General features: G+C 46.3%; 1 long non-coding RNA gene across 2 annotated transcripts in view; it reads right to left on the bottom strand.

Annotated features, from left to right (window-relative positions):
• LOC139280060 (uncharacterized) overlaps window positions 1-16345 on the bottom strand; it is a 249932-nt gene that overhangs the window by 158739 nt on the left and 74848 nt on the right. For both annotated transcript variants that reach the window (XR_011596608.1, XR_011596607.1), the window contains exon 3: window positions 2379-2534. This is a non-coding gene — a long non-coding RNA (uncharacterized lncRNA). The remainder of the gene's footprint in view (window positions 1-2378; window positions 2535-16345) is intronic.

The raw sequence follows: 16345 nt of genomic DNA, 5'->3' as shown, positions 1-16345 counted from the left end.
CTGATTCTGACTGCAAGGGACCTACATTTGTCTTCACTAATCTTTTTCTCTTCACATATCTATAGAAGCTTTTGAAGTCAGTTTTTATGTTCCCAGCAAGCTTCCTCTTGTACTCTATTTTCCCTCTCCTATTTAAACCCTTTGTCCTCCTCTGCTGAATTTTAAATTTCTCCCAGTCCTCAGGTTTGCTGCTTTTTCTGGCCAATTTATATGCCTCTTCCTTGGATTTAACACTATCCCTAATTTCCCTTGTTAGCCACGGTTGAGCCACCTTCCCCATTTTATTTTTACTCCTGACAGGGATGTACAATTGTTGAAGTTCATTCATGTGATCTTTAAATGTTTGCCATTGACTATCCACCGTCAACCCTTTAAGTATCACTCGCCAGTCTATTTTAGCCAATTCACGTCTCATACCATCGAAGTTACCTTTCCTTAAGTTCAGGACCCTAGTCTCTGAATTAACTGTGTCACTTTTCATCTTAATAAAGAATTCTACCATATTATGGTCACTCTTCCCCAAGGGGCCTCACACAAGATTGCTAATTAGTCCTTTCTCATTACATATCACCCAGTCTACAATGGCCAGCCCTCTAGTTGGTTCCTCTACATATTCGTCTAGAGAACCATCCCTAATATACTCCAGAAAATCCTCCTCCACCGTATTGATACTTGTTTGGTAAGCCCAGTCTATATGTAGATTAAAGTCGCCTTTGATAATTGCTGTTCCTTTATTGCACGCATCCCTAATTTCTTGTTTGATGCTGTCCCCAACCTCACTACTATTGTTTGGTGGTGTGTACACAACTCCCACTAGTGTTTTCTGCCCTTTGGTATTCCGTAGCTCTACCCATACAGATTCCACATTATCCAAGCTAATGTCCTTCCTTACTATTGCGTTAATTTCCTCTTTAACCAGCAATGCTACCCCACCTCCTTTTCCTTTCTGTCTATCCTTTTTGAAAGTTGAATACCCCTGGATGTTGAGTTCCCAGCCTTGGTCACCCTGGAGCCATGTCTCCATAATCCCAATTTTATCATATTCGTTAATAGCTGCCTGCGCAGTTAATTCGTCCACCTTATTATGAATATTCCTCGCATTGAGGCACAGAGCCTTCAGACTTGTCTTTTTAACACACTTTGTCCCTTTAGAATTTTATTGTAATGGCCCTTTTTGATTTTTGCCTTGAGTTTCTCTGCTCTCCACTTTTACCTTTCTTCTTTCTATCTTTTGCATCTGTCCCCATTTTACTTCCCTCTGTCTCCCTGAATAGGTTCCCACCCCCCTGCCATATTAGTTTAACCCCTCCCTAATAGCATGAGCAAACACTCCCCCTCAATCACTGGTTCCGGTCCTGCCCAGGTTTGTACTGATTGCACCTCCCCCAGAACCGGTTCCAATGTCCCAGGATTTTGACTCCCTCCCTGCTGCACCACTCCTCAAGCCACATATTCATCTTAGCTATTCTGCCATTCCTACTCTGGCTAGCATGTGGCACTGGTAGCAATCCTAAGATTAATACCTTTGAGGTCCTACTCTTTAATTTAACTCCTAGCTCCCTAAAATCAGCCTTTACGACCTCATCCCATTTTTTACCTATATTGTTGGTACCTATATGTACCACGACAGCTGGCTGTTCACCCTCTCCCTCCAGAATGTGCTGCAGTCGCTCCGAAACATCCTTGACCCTTGCACCAGGGAGGCAACATACCATCCTGGAGTCTCATTTGCGGCCGCAGAAATGCCTATCTATTCCCTTTACAATAGAATCCCCTATCACTATAGCTCTCCCACTCTTTTTCCTGCCCTCCTGAGCAGCAGAGCCACCCATGGTGACATGAACTTGGCTGCTGCTGCCTTCCCCTGATGAATAATCTCCCCCAATAGTACCCAAAATGTTGTATCTGTTTTGGAAGGAGGTGACCGCAGGGGACCCCTGCACTACCTTCATTCCACTGCTCTTCCTGATGGCCACCCATTCCTTATCTACCTGTATAACCTTTGCTTACTAAATGTGCTATTCACGACATTCTCAGCATTGCGGATGCTCCAGAGTGAATCTATGCTCAGCTCCAGTGCCGCAATGTGGTCTGACAGGAGCTGCAGCAGGATGCAATTCCTGTACATGTAGTCGTCAGGGACACTGGAAGCATCCCTGACTTCCCACATAGCACAGGTGGAGCATGACACGGGTCTGTGCTCTCCTGCCATGTCTTAACCCTTAAATTACTTAATTTGGCAACAATGGCAAGGTTTCTTACTGCTAAGAACAAGAAAAAAGATCAAGAAAAAGAAAACTACTCGCCACTCAATCAGCCAATCATTTACCCTCTTGGCGGTGACATCACACGTCGATTACATTTTACTTCTCTCTTACCTTTGACCCTGTTGCCGCCGCTTTCCTCTCAGGTCCGCCCACTCCCGCTGCTGCTCCCGACTGGCTCGGACTGGGCCTTGAGCCTCGGGCTTTATTGCCACGCTCCGCTGCCGACACTTCCCTCACAGGTCCGCCCACTCCCGCTGCTGCTCCTGACTAGAGGTAACAAAGGCATGAATGAGGGTTTCAGCAACAGAAGAGCTGAGGCAGGGGCGGAGGCGGGCAATGTAACGGAGGAGAAAAAGGCGGTTTTAGTTATGCCGCAGACATGTGGCTGGAAACTAATTTCAGATTGAAATATTACACCTAGGTTGTAAACAGTCTTGTTCACCCTCCAATTGATGATAGGGAGAGGGATGTCATTGGTTAGGGAACGCAGTTTGTGGCAGGGACCAAAGATAATGGCTTCGGTCTTCCTAATATTGAATTGGAGAAAATTTCTGCTCATCCAATACTCGATGTCGGACAAGCAATTTGACAATTTTGATACCAAGCAGGAGTCGAGAGAAGTGGTGGAGAGGTAGAGCTGGGTGTCGTCGGCGTACATGTGGAAACTGACTCCGTGTTTTCGGATGATATTGCCAAGGGACAGCATATAGATGAGATATAAGAGGGGACCAAGGACAGATCCTTGGGGACACCAGAGGTAACGATGAGGGAGTGGGAAGAGAAGCCATTGCGGGAGATTTTCTGGCTATGATTAGATAGGTAAGAATGGAACCAGGCGAATGCAGTCCCACCTAGTTGGACGATGATGGAGAGGCGTTGGAGGAGGAGGGAGTAGTCAACTGAGTCAAAGGCTGCTGACAGGTCCAGAAGGACGAGGAGAGATAGTTTACCTTTGTCAAACTCACAAAGAATATCATTTGTGACTTTGATGATATAATATGACTAAGATACAGAGACGATTGGGGTAAGATTAGCAAAACAAGTTGAGAGGGCACCTTTTTCCACTTTACTTTTCATTTACTTTGGGGGAGGTTCCGTGGGGAAATTTGAAAGACATGATGCAAAAACACCATTAGACAATGAGGAAGGTGGCACAGGATCCATTTGGATAGTTAAGGGATTAAGGAAGATTAGGAAAAGATCTGTGAGATATGTAAGGTAGATTGTGAGCATGGATATGGAATTTTCTTTGAGAGAATAAGGGGAAATTTGATGCAGGATAAAGGCATCAGGAAAGATCAATTGTGATCTAGGATTGGCATCCTCCCTGTTCTGGTGTTGGTCATTCATGCTCAATTCAAGATTCCTGGATTGAGAGGGTTGTCTTATGAGGAGAGATTGCGTAGAATGGGCCTATACTCTCTGGAGTTTAGAAGAATGAGAGGTGATCACATTGAAACATACAAGATTCTGAGGGAGATTGACAGAGTTGATGCTGAGAGGTTGCTTCCCCTGGCTGGAGAGTCTAGAACTAGGGGGTACATTCTCGGGATAAGGGGTCGGTCTGAGGTGGTTAGATTCACAACCCTCACTCAGAATGTTGTGAATCTTTGGAATTCTCTTTGGAAGGGCTGTGGATGCTGAATTGTAGAGTGTATTCAAGGCTTGAGATCAATAGATTTTTATACTCGGGGGGGGAATCAAGGGATAAGGGGATCGGGCGTGAAAGTGGAGATGAGGTCGATGATCAGCCATGATCTTATTAAATGGCGGTCAGGCTCGAGTGGCCATATGGCCTACTCCTGCTCCTAATTCTTATGTTCTTATGTGTGGATTCTTTCCTGATCCTGGCAGCCAGAATGCAAAAACAGCAACTGAACCCTTAAAATGTGTGAGTAGTTTTATATGTAACTATTGAAATACTGTTACTGCAAAGTTATAGATTTTGTGCACATCATGAAGAAATGATGAGAAACAGAACACTCTCTTCCATCTTCAGCACCCAATGTCCATGCCAAGTACTTCCAGGTCAACCATTACTTTGGTCAGATGCAAAATGAAATGTCCATTGTCCAACCAAGGCACTTAACCTTTTGAAATCTAGCGGCTCCAGGCAATTTCCCTCTGGCTGGACTGACCATCTTCTTGTTAGGTCTAACATGTGGTTAACAGATTACAGCTCAATGTGTTGCACATCCTGAGGGCAAAGATTACAGATTTGAAGAAATAATCGCCTGTCTGTTTGTAATGTATTTGCTTCATGGGTTCTTTGCTTAAGAATTCATAGCAACATATTGCTATTAAGAACTAGTTGGTTTATTAACAAAGGTTCAACAATCACACTATACATTACCAGTTCATCCACTAGGCTCACAACTGCATACCTCATCTTGGTGACCCAACTGACTGGGATTTTATTGAATCTTGTGAACATCATGTAACTGGCTAAGCCACTCACAATGCAACAGCTCTATAACCCTATGAGCATCCTCACAGGTGCATACATTAAACTGTTAAACAACACTCTCTCTCTTAATATTCATGTTCCTGAAAATCATACAATTATCCTTGCTTCAATTAGCTTTTCCATTCAACAACAATAACAACTTAAATTTGTATAGCGACTTTAACATAGTAAAGCAGCCCAAGGTTTCTTTCAGACCTCAGTGAGCCTCTGCGATGGCTTACTCATAAAGACATGGTCTGAAAATGGACTGAAGAACAAGATAAAGCGTTTGAAGCTATCAAACAACGCGTGACAGATCTCCGGTGTTTTGACCACAAACTTGCAACCGAAGGTCAAAGAGATGCTTCAAGCAAGGGTCTTGGGTTCGTCCTTCTGCAACAGGGACAACCAATCGCATACGTGACATGAGCGCTCACTCCAGCAAAAACACAATACTCTCAAATCGAAAAGGAGTTGCTTGCTCAATTCTTTGTAATGGAACGTAACCATCAATATATATACGGTCGCAAAATCACGTTATGGACAGACCATAAGCCTTTGGTTGCTATATGACGCAAGCCGTTATCTGCAGCACCTAAGTGACTACAAAGTCTGCTCATTCAGCTCTACCAATGTGACGTCGAAATAAAATATCAAACAGGAAAAGAAATGTACCTAGCAGACACACTCTAGCGTGCATACCTCGAAAACGTGGAGAGATCACCGACAGAAATTGCAGTGGAATGCATCCACATGGTGGACTTTCTTCCACTCTCCAAACAAGGACTGACTATCATACAACACGCAACTGCAAGTGACTCCACACTACAACTGGTCATACAACAAATCATAATGGGATGGCCAGAAACAACACATGAATGCCTGCCTGAAACACATGCATTCTTCAAAGTTTGTGACAAACTCACAACACAGGATGGCATAGTCTTCAAAGGCTATCATAGTGTCATACCAAAATCCCTGCTATCCGACATCCATCAACAATGTCATGCTACTCACACTGGCATCGAGAGCACTCTTTGACGTGCCAGAGAATCCGTTTACTGGCCTGGACTGAACAGTGACATAAAAGACTATGGGCTAGACTTTCCACTTCACATTGCCCATATATTGCCCATATATCGCCCAAAATGGACCTCTATCGCGCATTTTGACCAAAAAATGGAAACTAGGCCAGAAACATTGCCAGAAAATTAAGCCCCCAAGTTTCGGCTCACTTTGCCGAACTGATCGCTGAGGTGATCGCCCGTACATCGCCCATCCCAACTTTCGGCATATTGCCAGCACTTCGCCGGGCTGATCACTCGCTGAGAAAATCGCTGGATAATAGTTACTTTTCCCGGGCCTTTCTCATCAAAATGGGCACTACGGATGCCATTTTGAATTTCGGAGGAAGGGAGATGGCAGCAAAGAAACTGCAGCCGAGATATTTGTTATTAAGACTATTTTAGTTATTTAAGGCTATTTTACAGATAGATCGACTCAGATTTATACTTATATTTCATTGTTCAATTGTAGCTTAGTACATTAGGCATTTTTTAACTGAAAAGTGCATTTATAACAAGTGAAAAAAATTATTGCTAGTGATGGGGCCTATGCTTTCTGTGCCATTACTCGTAACTGCTCACACGCTGGTTTCTGAAAGGATCAATCGAAGAGGTGGCAGAGTAATGCATAGACAGAGTCAGAGGAGACAGAAGAGGCAAGCATACAGCCAACGAAGATACTTGGAAAAGCAATCTTACCTCAACTTGTCTGAAAACACGTGTCTTAGGAGGCTGCGCTTCCGGAAGGAGGTCATCGATGAGATTTGCAAGCTCGTCAAGGGGAATTTGCAGCCTTCCAGCACCATCAGAACCACACTGTCCGTTGATTGGTTACTGCAGCACTAGCCTTCTAAGCATTGGGATCCTTTCAGGCCTCAGCTGGCGACATCTGCCGTATCTCTCAGCATGCCACACACTACTATATTCGGCAGGTCACTGAAGCCCTTTACCCTCTCAGAATGAACTTTATAAGCTTCCCTATGACCAGGGAGGCACAGACTGGGAGGACTTTGGTTTCTCAAAAGCCACATTGTGACATGGAGCATTGTCGAGAAGACAATTGGAGTACTAAAGCAGCGCTTCAGATGCCTGGACCACTCTGGTGGCAGCCTACAGTACCACCCTGACAAGGTCGCTGAGTTTATTGTGGTGCATTGCATGCTACCTAACCTAGCAATAAGGAGAGTACAGCAAATGCCTGAAGGGGCTGCAGGTCCACCTCCAGAAAGAGGGGAGACGGAAGAGCCAGCCGGCGAGGAGCAAGAGGAGGAGGAGCAGGAGCAGGAAGAAGAGGAGGCTCGTGAGGACCTCGGGGAGGACCACCCTGGTGATGGAGCCATGGTCATACCACCCCCCCACCCCCCCAGAAGAACAGTACCCCATGGGGGTTACGTGGCCGCAAAGCTGTTGCATCAGCAGTTGATAAAGGAACGCTTTGCATGAACTTACATTGGGGATCATCACATTGACATTTAGATTAACAATTACATTTATACAAAAGTTGCATTTGCGTTGAGTTACGTTAAGTTATGTTTTAGCATTGACTGCATTGGCCTGACATTTGTTGTGCATTTTTTACATTAATGCTTAACTTAAGTAATGTTATTACAAGAGAATAAAGATGTTATTCAAAATGCCTAAGTTAACTAACGTTATCAGAGAATGCACAACAACTGTTAAAATCATTAACAAAATTTATTACAAACAGAATTCTTTTCAAACACCGTCCTCCCCACCCACACCCGCAACTATAAACGAACATTTTAAACAATTTAACATACAATGAACAATGATCTCTCCTCTCTACTCTCTGTCTCTGCCTTCCTCCTCTCTCTCTATCCTCTCTCTCTCTCTCTCTCTGCCCTTTCCTGTGCCTTCTGAACACGTGTGGATGACCCCTGACCTCCCACACATGTGCAGAAGCCTGTTGCTAGGGAAGTTTTTGTCTTCCACATCGCCGGCCGTTCGGTGGGAGAACGTCACATCGCCGACATTTCGGATCACCCATTTCACATCGCTGGCCTATCGCCGAATGGAAAATCGCACAAAAAAATGCGCGATGTTCCAGCGATCAGTAAGGCTGAGACGTCGTATATCACTGGAACATCGCACATTTTTTGGGCGATGGCTAGCAAAGCGGAAAGACTAGTCCTATGTTTCAAAGTGTGAAATACGCAACACTTGGACAAAGAATCAGTAAGACATAGTTTTGTTGTTGTTTGTTAAACTTGTAGTTGTTCACTACAGTATTCATAAGAAGTTAACTACCCGTTTATATTGAAGCTAACTTTAATGCATTTTTGCTTCATATGAAAGGAAAGATGCATACATATAATGTATAGCACCCTCTAGCTAGGAGGTATCAATATAATGTATAGTGCCTTCTAGCTAGGAGGTATAAGGAGCTGTAGTGAGAGAGAGGGTCTGTGAAGGAACGCCATCTTAAAGCTCCACATGGTTGTCTGAGATCTCCCAAATAAATAGAGTTGAACTTAAAAGTGTTCAAGAGTGTTCAAGAGCCTATAAAATACACCAGTGATGCCCACATCCCATATATGAATATATATAAAAAATAACTGTCTATCTTATTTTGTAGGCCTTGGAGAGGTTGCAGAGGAGATTTACCAGAATAAGAATGTAAGAAATAGGAGAAGGAGTAGGCCATTTGGCCCCTCGAGTCTGCTCCGCCATTCAATAAGATCCTGGCTGATCTTCTCCCTCAATTTCACTTTTCCACACTATCCCCATATCCCTTGATTTCCAAAAATCTATTGATCTCTGTCTTGAATATACTCAACAACTGAGCATCCACAGGCCTCTGGAGCAAAAAATTCCAAAGATTCACAACCCTTTGAATGAAGACATTTCTCCTCATCTCTAGTCCTAAATTCTCTTTTCTGAGACTATGACCCCTAGTTCTAAACACCCCAGCATCTATCCTGTCAAGCCCCTGAAGAATTTTATACATTTCAATGAGATCACCTCTCATTCGTCAAAACTCTAGGGAATATAGACCTAGTCTACTCAATCTCTCCTCATAGGACAATTCCCCCATCCCAGGAATCAGTCTGGTGAACCTTTGTTGCACTCCCTCTAAGGCAAGTACATCCTTCCTTAGGTAAGAAGACCAAAACTGTACACAGTACCCGAGATGTGGCCTCACCAAAGCCCTATATCTTTGCAGGAGCAGCGTGGTGTCCTGGCCCAGCAGTCTGAGTGGCCCCCAGTCTGCCAGCACCATCGGAGCAGGCCGGGGAGCGGAAGGAGCAACGTGGCGGCCTACCATTCCAGGGAGCAGCACATGCTGGCACAGGAGAGTGATGGTAGAGAAGAAGGCGACTGGATTAAACATCACCAAGATCCAGGTCGATGATTGGAGCGTGGGCAGGTACTGCAGAAAAGGCAGCAAACAGCAGAGGAGCGGCGAGGTCAGGGCGAAGGAGTGGCGAGAAATTTTGAGGGACGTGATCGGGGCACAGCAGAGGCGTGAGTTTGGGGCCCAGCAGAGGTAAGGGCCTAGGGGCCCGAAATTCAGTACCGCTGGAAAGCTGGTGCTCCTCCCACCTTTTTGTGGCCATTAGCACTGAAATTCTTTCGCGGCTGGGCCACCCCATATTCAGCTCCAAAAGTGAACAAATGGGTTCCAGCGCTAATGAACCCTTCCAAGGTGGATTTTTCAGCGGTGTGGCTGTCTTAATTTGAGCATTATTACCACTGAGAAATTCAACATGTAGGTAAGGGTTTCTAATGAGCCAGCTGCTTTTGCAGCAAGGCCTTGAGGGAGGAAGGAGGTTGGAAGGATGGCTGGTGTAAGAGGTGCAAGGAGAGCCAACAGGTTCACTGATATGGAGCTGGAGATACTGGTGGACGGTGTGGAGGACAGAAAAAGAATACTGTTTCCTGACATGGAGAGATCTGGCAGACTGCCAGAATATAATGCATAGAGGGAGATTGCAGGGGAGGTGTCAGGCACCTCCATATATGTGAGGGTGCATCCTCCGAGGAGGGTGCTGACTAGTCTGCACCCGGCCCTTCCAGGGTGGCGATGGGTCGATGCCTCCTAGCTCTGGGGCGACAGAAATCCTCTTCCTGCGCCTCCTCTTCCTCCTCCTCTTCCTCTTCTTCCTGCGCCGCCTCCTCCTCCTCCTCCTCCTCAGGGAGTACTGCTGGCTCGACCTCCAGTGGCTGTCCCCTCATGATGGCCAGGTTGTGCAGCATGCAGCAGACCACAATTATGGAGACCCGTTGAGGAGTGTTATGTATGTAATAACTCAATAGAATGAATACTGTAAACTAACATAAGTGCAAACCTGGTTCTGCTTTATTAGGGCCCAAAGTGATTACATTACATGATGGCTTGCCTTTTATACCTGGGCCGCACACACGTGCATACAGCCCAATGTCCTCCGACAGTGGCACCACCTGGTGGCTAGTAACCCCAAGCATACATACGTGACAATATCCCCCTTTAAGATATTAGTAACAGTCTTTTTACAAATTGAGACGGTCTGGGGCTTTCCGCTCCTGAGTTGATCGTCTCGGTTCAACTCCAGCCTTGGGCGAGCGTTCTGAGTCTGGTATGACTGGGGGCTGGGTAGCCGATCTGATGGGAGCGGCAATGACCATGTCAGGGATTGAAAGTCCAGATTCTTTGATGACAGCGGAGTCCTCTGATGACTGAGGGTAGGTTGGTTGGTCACTGGATTGTGTCTTCTTCAGACTGTTCCGGTTCATCTGTGTGCCGCAGCTTTATCTGGTCAACATGTTTCCTGCATGTTTGCCCATTTTTGAGCTTGACGATAAACACTCTGTTACCCTCGTTGGCTGTAACAGTGCCGGCGATCCACTTGGGACCTTGACCATAATTTAGTACATACACAGGATCGTTAACAGAAATGTCACGTGACACAGCAGCGCGATCATGATACCACTGTTGATTTTGAAGTCTGTATTCAACATGATCATTCAAGTCAGGGTAGACAAGAGAGAGCTTGGACTTGAGACCTCTCTTCATCAATAGTTCAGCAGGAAGAACCCCAGTAAGCATATGGGGTCTTGTCCTGTAACTAAGCAATATGCATGACAAGCGAGTCTGCAGTGAACCTTGAGTTACACGTTTCATACTCTGCTTGATGGCTGGACAACACGCTCTGCTTGACCATTAGATGCGGGTTTGAATGGTGCTGACCTCACATGTTTGATACCATTGAGTTTCGTGAACTCTTGAAACTCCAGACTAGTGAAGCAAGGTCAGTTGTCGCTTACAACGATGTCGGGCAGACCATGAGTAGCAAACATGACACGAAGGCTCTCATTGGTAGCTGTGGATATACTGGATGACATGATTATACACTCTATCCACTTGGAATATGCATCCACCAAAACTAAAAACATCTTTTCCAGGAAGGGACCTGCAAAGTCGATGTGGATCCTGGACCATGGTTTAGATGGCCACGACCACAGACTCAGCGGCGATTCCACTGGTGCTTTACTTAGCTGCATGCAAGTGTTGCACTGATGCACACATGATTCCAGATCAGAATCAATTCCAGGCCACCATATATGAGACCTGGCAATGGCTTTCATCATGACAATACTGGGATGAGTACTATGTAGATCATGTACAAATTTCTCTCTGCCTTTCTTAGGCATGACAACATGATTAACCCACAGTAAACAATCTGACTGAATGGATAGTTCGTCTTTGTGACGGTTGTAAGGTTTGGTCTCCTCACCCATTTGCTTGGGTATGGCAAACCAATCACCACTAAAGATACAACATTTCACAACCGATAATATCGGGTCCTGGCTGGTCAAGGTCTAAATTTGTTGAGCCGTGACAGGGGTTTCCTCAATTTCAAAAGCATCCCTGACTAACAATAGGTCCACCGGTGTGGCGTTTCCACCTCCGGTGTGGGCAATGGTAGATGGCTAAGTGTATTGGCACAATTCTTGGTGCCAGGTCTATGGTGAATGACATAATCATAGGCAGATAATGTCAGCGCCCACCTCTGGATGCAGGACGATGCATTGGAATTGATATCTTTGTTTTCCGAAAAAAATGGCTTGTAATCTGTTTCCAGTTCAAATCGAAGACCAAACAGGTACTGATGCATCTTTTTAACCCCATACGCACAGGCTAATGCTTCTTTTTTTTACCATGCTGTAGGCTCTTTCTGCCTTTGACAAACTTTTAGAAGCATACGCCGACTCATTAGCTTCTTGGAGTACGCAACCAACTCCATATGACGAAGCATCACAGGCCAATATTAGATGCTTACATGGATCATAATGTACCAGCAGCTTGATAGAACAAAGCAGATTAGTAGTTTTCTCAAAAGCTCTAGCTTGAGACGTACCCCAAACCCAGTTGTAGCCTTTTCTTAGCAGCATGTGCAGTGGCTCCAATGAAGTGCTCAATCTAGGTAGGAAATTACCGAAGTAGTTGAGTAGACCAAAGAACGAACGCAGCTCCATCACATTCTGAGGCTTGGGTGCATTTTTGATGGCCTTGGTTTTCGAGTCCGTTGGCCTGATGCCATAAGCAGCAATTTTCCTCCCCAGGAATTCGACTTCTGGTGCCATGAAGACGCGCTTCGAACGTTTCAGTCTGAGTCCCACTTTGTCCAGACAATGTAGAACTTCTTCCAGGTTATTCAGATGTTCGGCAGTGTCACGACCTGTGACCAGGATCTCATCTTTGAACACGATGGTTCTAGGGATGGACTTCAGTAGACTCTCCATGTTCCTCTGAAATATGGCTGCAGCCGAGCGAATTCCGGAACGACACCTGTTGTAGATAAACAGTCCTTTATGAGTGTTGATGCACGTAAGTTTCTTCGATGTCTCGACCAGCTCCTGTGTCATGTAGGCCAACATCAAATCCAGTTTAGTGAATGACTTCACCCCGGCTAGCATTGCAAACAGGCCATCAGCCTTCGGTAATGGGTATTGATCCTGTTTTGAAACTTGGTTGATCGTAAGCTTGTAGTCTCCACAAATCTTGACAGTGCCATCACTCTTCAACACAGGAACAATAGGGCTGACCTATTCATTAAATGCAACTGGAGCCTGTCCAGTTCGATTTCGACCTTCTCCCTCATCATGTACGGAACCACCCGAGCTTTATGATGGACGGGTCTTGCATCCAAGTCCACGTGGATCTGCACCTTGGCTCCCATGAAATTGCCGATGCCTGGTTCAAAAAGCGAGGGGAACTTGCTCAGCACTTAAGCACATGGAGTATCTGTTATGTATGAATAAAGAGTCTGACTAGATACTGTGAGCTCAAAGTAAAGTGTGACCGTAGTCTTTTATTGCAGATGTCCAGAGTGCCTCTCCAGCCTGTGAGGTCTCCTTAAGTACCTGTGCTCCCAAGGGATTGTGGGATACCTTGGGACTCCAGGGGCTGAGAACTCTGGTGGCAATATATAGATTTACATATATAACAACACTCCCCCCAGGCCCAAAGTCAACAGTGTAACTATTTACAAGGTGAGTCGATCTGGGGCCTTTCTTTCCCTAGTTGATCGTCTCAGTGCAAATGCTGGTTTTGGTGAATCGTTTGTTGGGCCCTCGCTGGGCTGCTATACAGCTGGCCTTGCTGGGCTGCCTGGTGTGGTGAGTCCTGCTGGGCTGCTGCGGGTGATGGGTTCTGCTTCGTGGCCAACCGCGGTGTCGGTTGCCACTGGTGTGTACGTTGGGGGTCAAAGAAGATAGGGTCCAAAGTGGGTTGTACTGGATAGTCCATGAATCTGAGTTTGGTCCAACTGTTTCCGGTGAATCATTCCATTTGAAAGTTTGACCCGAAACACCCTGCTCCCCTCTTTGGCCACGACAGTGCCAGGAAGCCACTTGGGACCTTGTCCATAGTTCAATACAAATACAGGATCATTGATTTCAATTTCGTGTGACACATTTATGCTATCATGGTATGTACATTGTTGAAGCCGCCTGCTCTCTACCTGTTCATGTAGATCAGGGTGAACTAATGAGAGCCTTGTCTTAAGTACCCTTTTCATGAGCAGTTCAGCGGGTGGAATCCCAGTGAGCAAGTGGGGTCTCGTGCGATAGCTAAGCAGGACTCGGGATAGGCGAGTCTGCAGTGAGCCTTCAGTTACCCTCTTCAAGCCCTGCTTGATAGTTTGCACTGCTCTCTCTGCCTGACCATTGGATGCTGGTTTGAACGGGGCAGATGTAACATGTTTGATCCCATTACGGGTCATGAACTCTTTGAACTCGGTACTGGTGAAACATGGCTCACAAGGACATCAGGCAGTCCGTGCGTGGCAAACATGGCCCGCAGGCTTTCTGTGGTGGCAGCGGACGTGCTTGCCGACATTATCTCACATTCAATCCATTTGGAGTACGCATCTACAACCGCAAGGAACATTTTACCCAAAAACGGGCCTGTATAGTCAAAATGGACCCTGGCCCACGGTTTGGAGGGCCAAGACCATAAACTTAGTGGCACCTCTCTGGGTGCATTGCTTAACTGTGAGCATGTGTTACATTGGTGCACGCAGGACTCTAAGTCCGCATCGATACCGGGCCACCACACGTGGGATCTGGCTATCGCTTTCATCATTACGATGCCTGGGTGATTACTGTGGAGGTCACTGATGAAAGTGTCCCTACCCTTCTTAAGGACCACTACCCGATTACGCCACAGAAGGCAGTCTGCCTGTATTTCATCTTTTCGCCGCTAGTACAGCTTTATCTCTTCCTGCATTTCCACTGCGACACTGGACAAGCTCCCGTGAAGCACACAATTTTTTACTAGGGACAGTAAGGGGTCCTGGCTCATCCAGGTTCTAATCTGTCGGGCTGTGACGGGTGATTGTTCACTCTCGAATGCTTCCATAACCATGACTAAATCTGTGGACTGTGCCATTTCCACCCCTGTGGTGGGCAATGGCAGCCTACTGAGAGCGTCGGCAGTTTTTTGTGCCTGGCCTGTGGTGGATGGCGTAGTTGTGTGCAGACAACGTGAGCGCCCATCCGTGAGCCTGGATGCAGGCCGATGCATTCGTATTTATCCCCTTACTTTCGGAAAAGAGGGATATCAGTGGCTTATGGTCAGTTTCCAATTCAAATTTGAGCCCAAACAGATATTGATGCATTTTCTTTACCCCATAAACACACACTAACGCTTCTTTTTTAATCATGATGTAGGCTCTCTCAGCCTTAGACAGACTTCTGGATGCATAAGCAACCGGTTGCAGTTTCCCAGATTCATTAGCTTGTTGCAATACACACCCGATGCCATACGACGACGCATCACATGCTAGTACCAAACGCTTACATGGAGCGTATAACACAAGCAATTTGTTTGAGCATAACAATTTTCTAGCTTTTACAAAGGCATTTTCTTGGCTTTTGCCCCATACCCATGTGTCTCCTTTACGCAGTAAGGCATGCAGTGGTTCTAACAGTGTGCTAAGACCCGGTAAGAAGTTACCAAAGTAGTTCAAGAGTACTGGAAGCGACTGCAGCTCTGTCACGTTCTGAGGTCTCGGTGCGTTCTCGATTGCCTTTGTCTTCAAATCGCTGGGCCTGATGCCATCTGCCGCAATCCTTCTCCCCAGGAACTCCACTTCAGGCGCCAGGAAAACGCACTTCGAGTGTTTTAACCTGAGCCCCATGCTGTTGAGTCGACTGAGAACCTCCTCCAGATTCTGCAGATGCTCGACTGTGTCCTGACCTGTAACCAAGATCTCGTCCTGGAAGACCACCGTGCGCGGGACCGACTTCAGTAAGCTTTCCATGTTTCTCTGGAATATCGCCGCGGCTGATTGGATCCCAAACGGGCATCTGTTGTAAATGAAGAGACATTTGTGCGTGTTGATGCATGTGAGGCCCTTCGATGATTCCTCCAGCTCCTGCGTCATGTAGGCCGAGGTCAAGTCCAGCTTCATGAACGTCTTTCCTCCGGCCAGCGTTACAAAAAGGTTGTCAGCCTTGGCAGTGGGTATTGATCCTGCAGGGGGAAACGATTGATAGTTACTTTGTAATCACCATAAATTCTGATGGTGCCGTCTCCCTGGAGGACTGGAACAATCAAACTGGCCCACTCATTGAATTCGATCGGTGAAGTGATGCCCTCTCATTGCAGCCGGTCTAGCTCGATCTCTACCCTTTCTCTCATCATGTATGGTACTGCTCTCGCCTTGTGATGGATGGGTCACGCCCCCGGAATTAGGTGGTGCACTTTTGCCCCTTGGAACTTCCCGATGCCTGGTTCGAACAGCGAAGTGAACTTGTTTAAAACCTGGGCACATGCAGTGTCATCAACGGACGAGAGCGCTCGGACATCGTCCCAGTTCCAGCATATCTTTCCCAGCCAGCTCCTGCCGAGCAGCGTGGAACCATCGCCCGGTACCACCCAGAGTGGTAGCTTGTGCACCACTCCATCGTAGGAAACCTTTACAGTAGCACTGCCAATTACGAGAATCAGTTCCTTTGTGTAAGTTCTCAGTTTTGTGCAAATGGGAGTCAAGACTGGCCTTGAGGCCTTGCTACACCACAATTTACCAAAAGTATTTTTGCTCATAATGGAGTGGCTCGCG

Source organism: Pristiophorus japonicus, chromosome 14 (genome assembly GCF_044704955.1).
Source record: "Pristiophorus japonicus isolate sPriJap1 chromosome 14, sPriJap1.hap1, whole genome shotgun sequence".
NCBI classification, from domain to species: Eukaryota; Metazoa; Chordata; class Chondrichthyes; family Pristiophoridae; genus Pristiophorus; species Pristiophorus japonicus.
The sequence above is the reverse complement of the archived record's forward strand: the minus strand, read 5'-3'. Positions and strand labels throughout refer to the sequence as shown.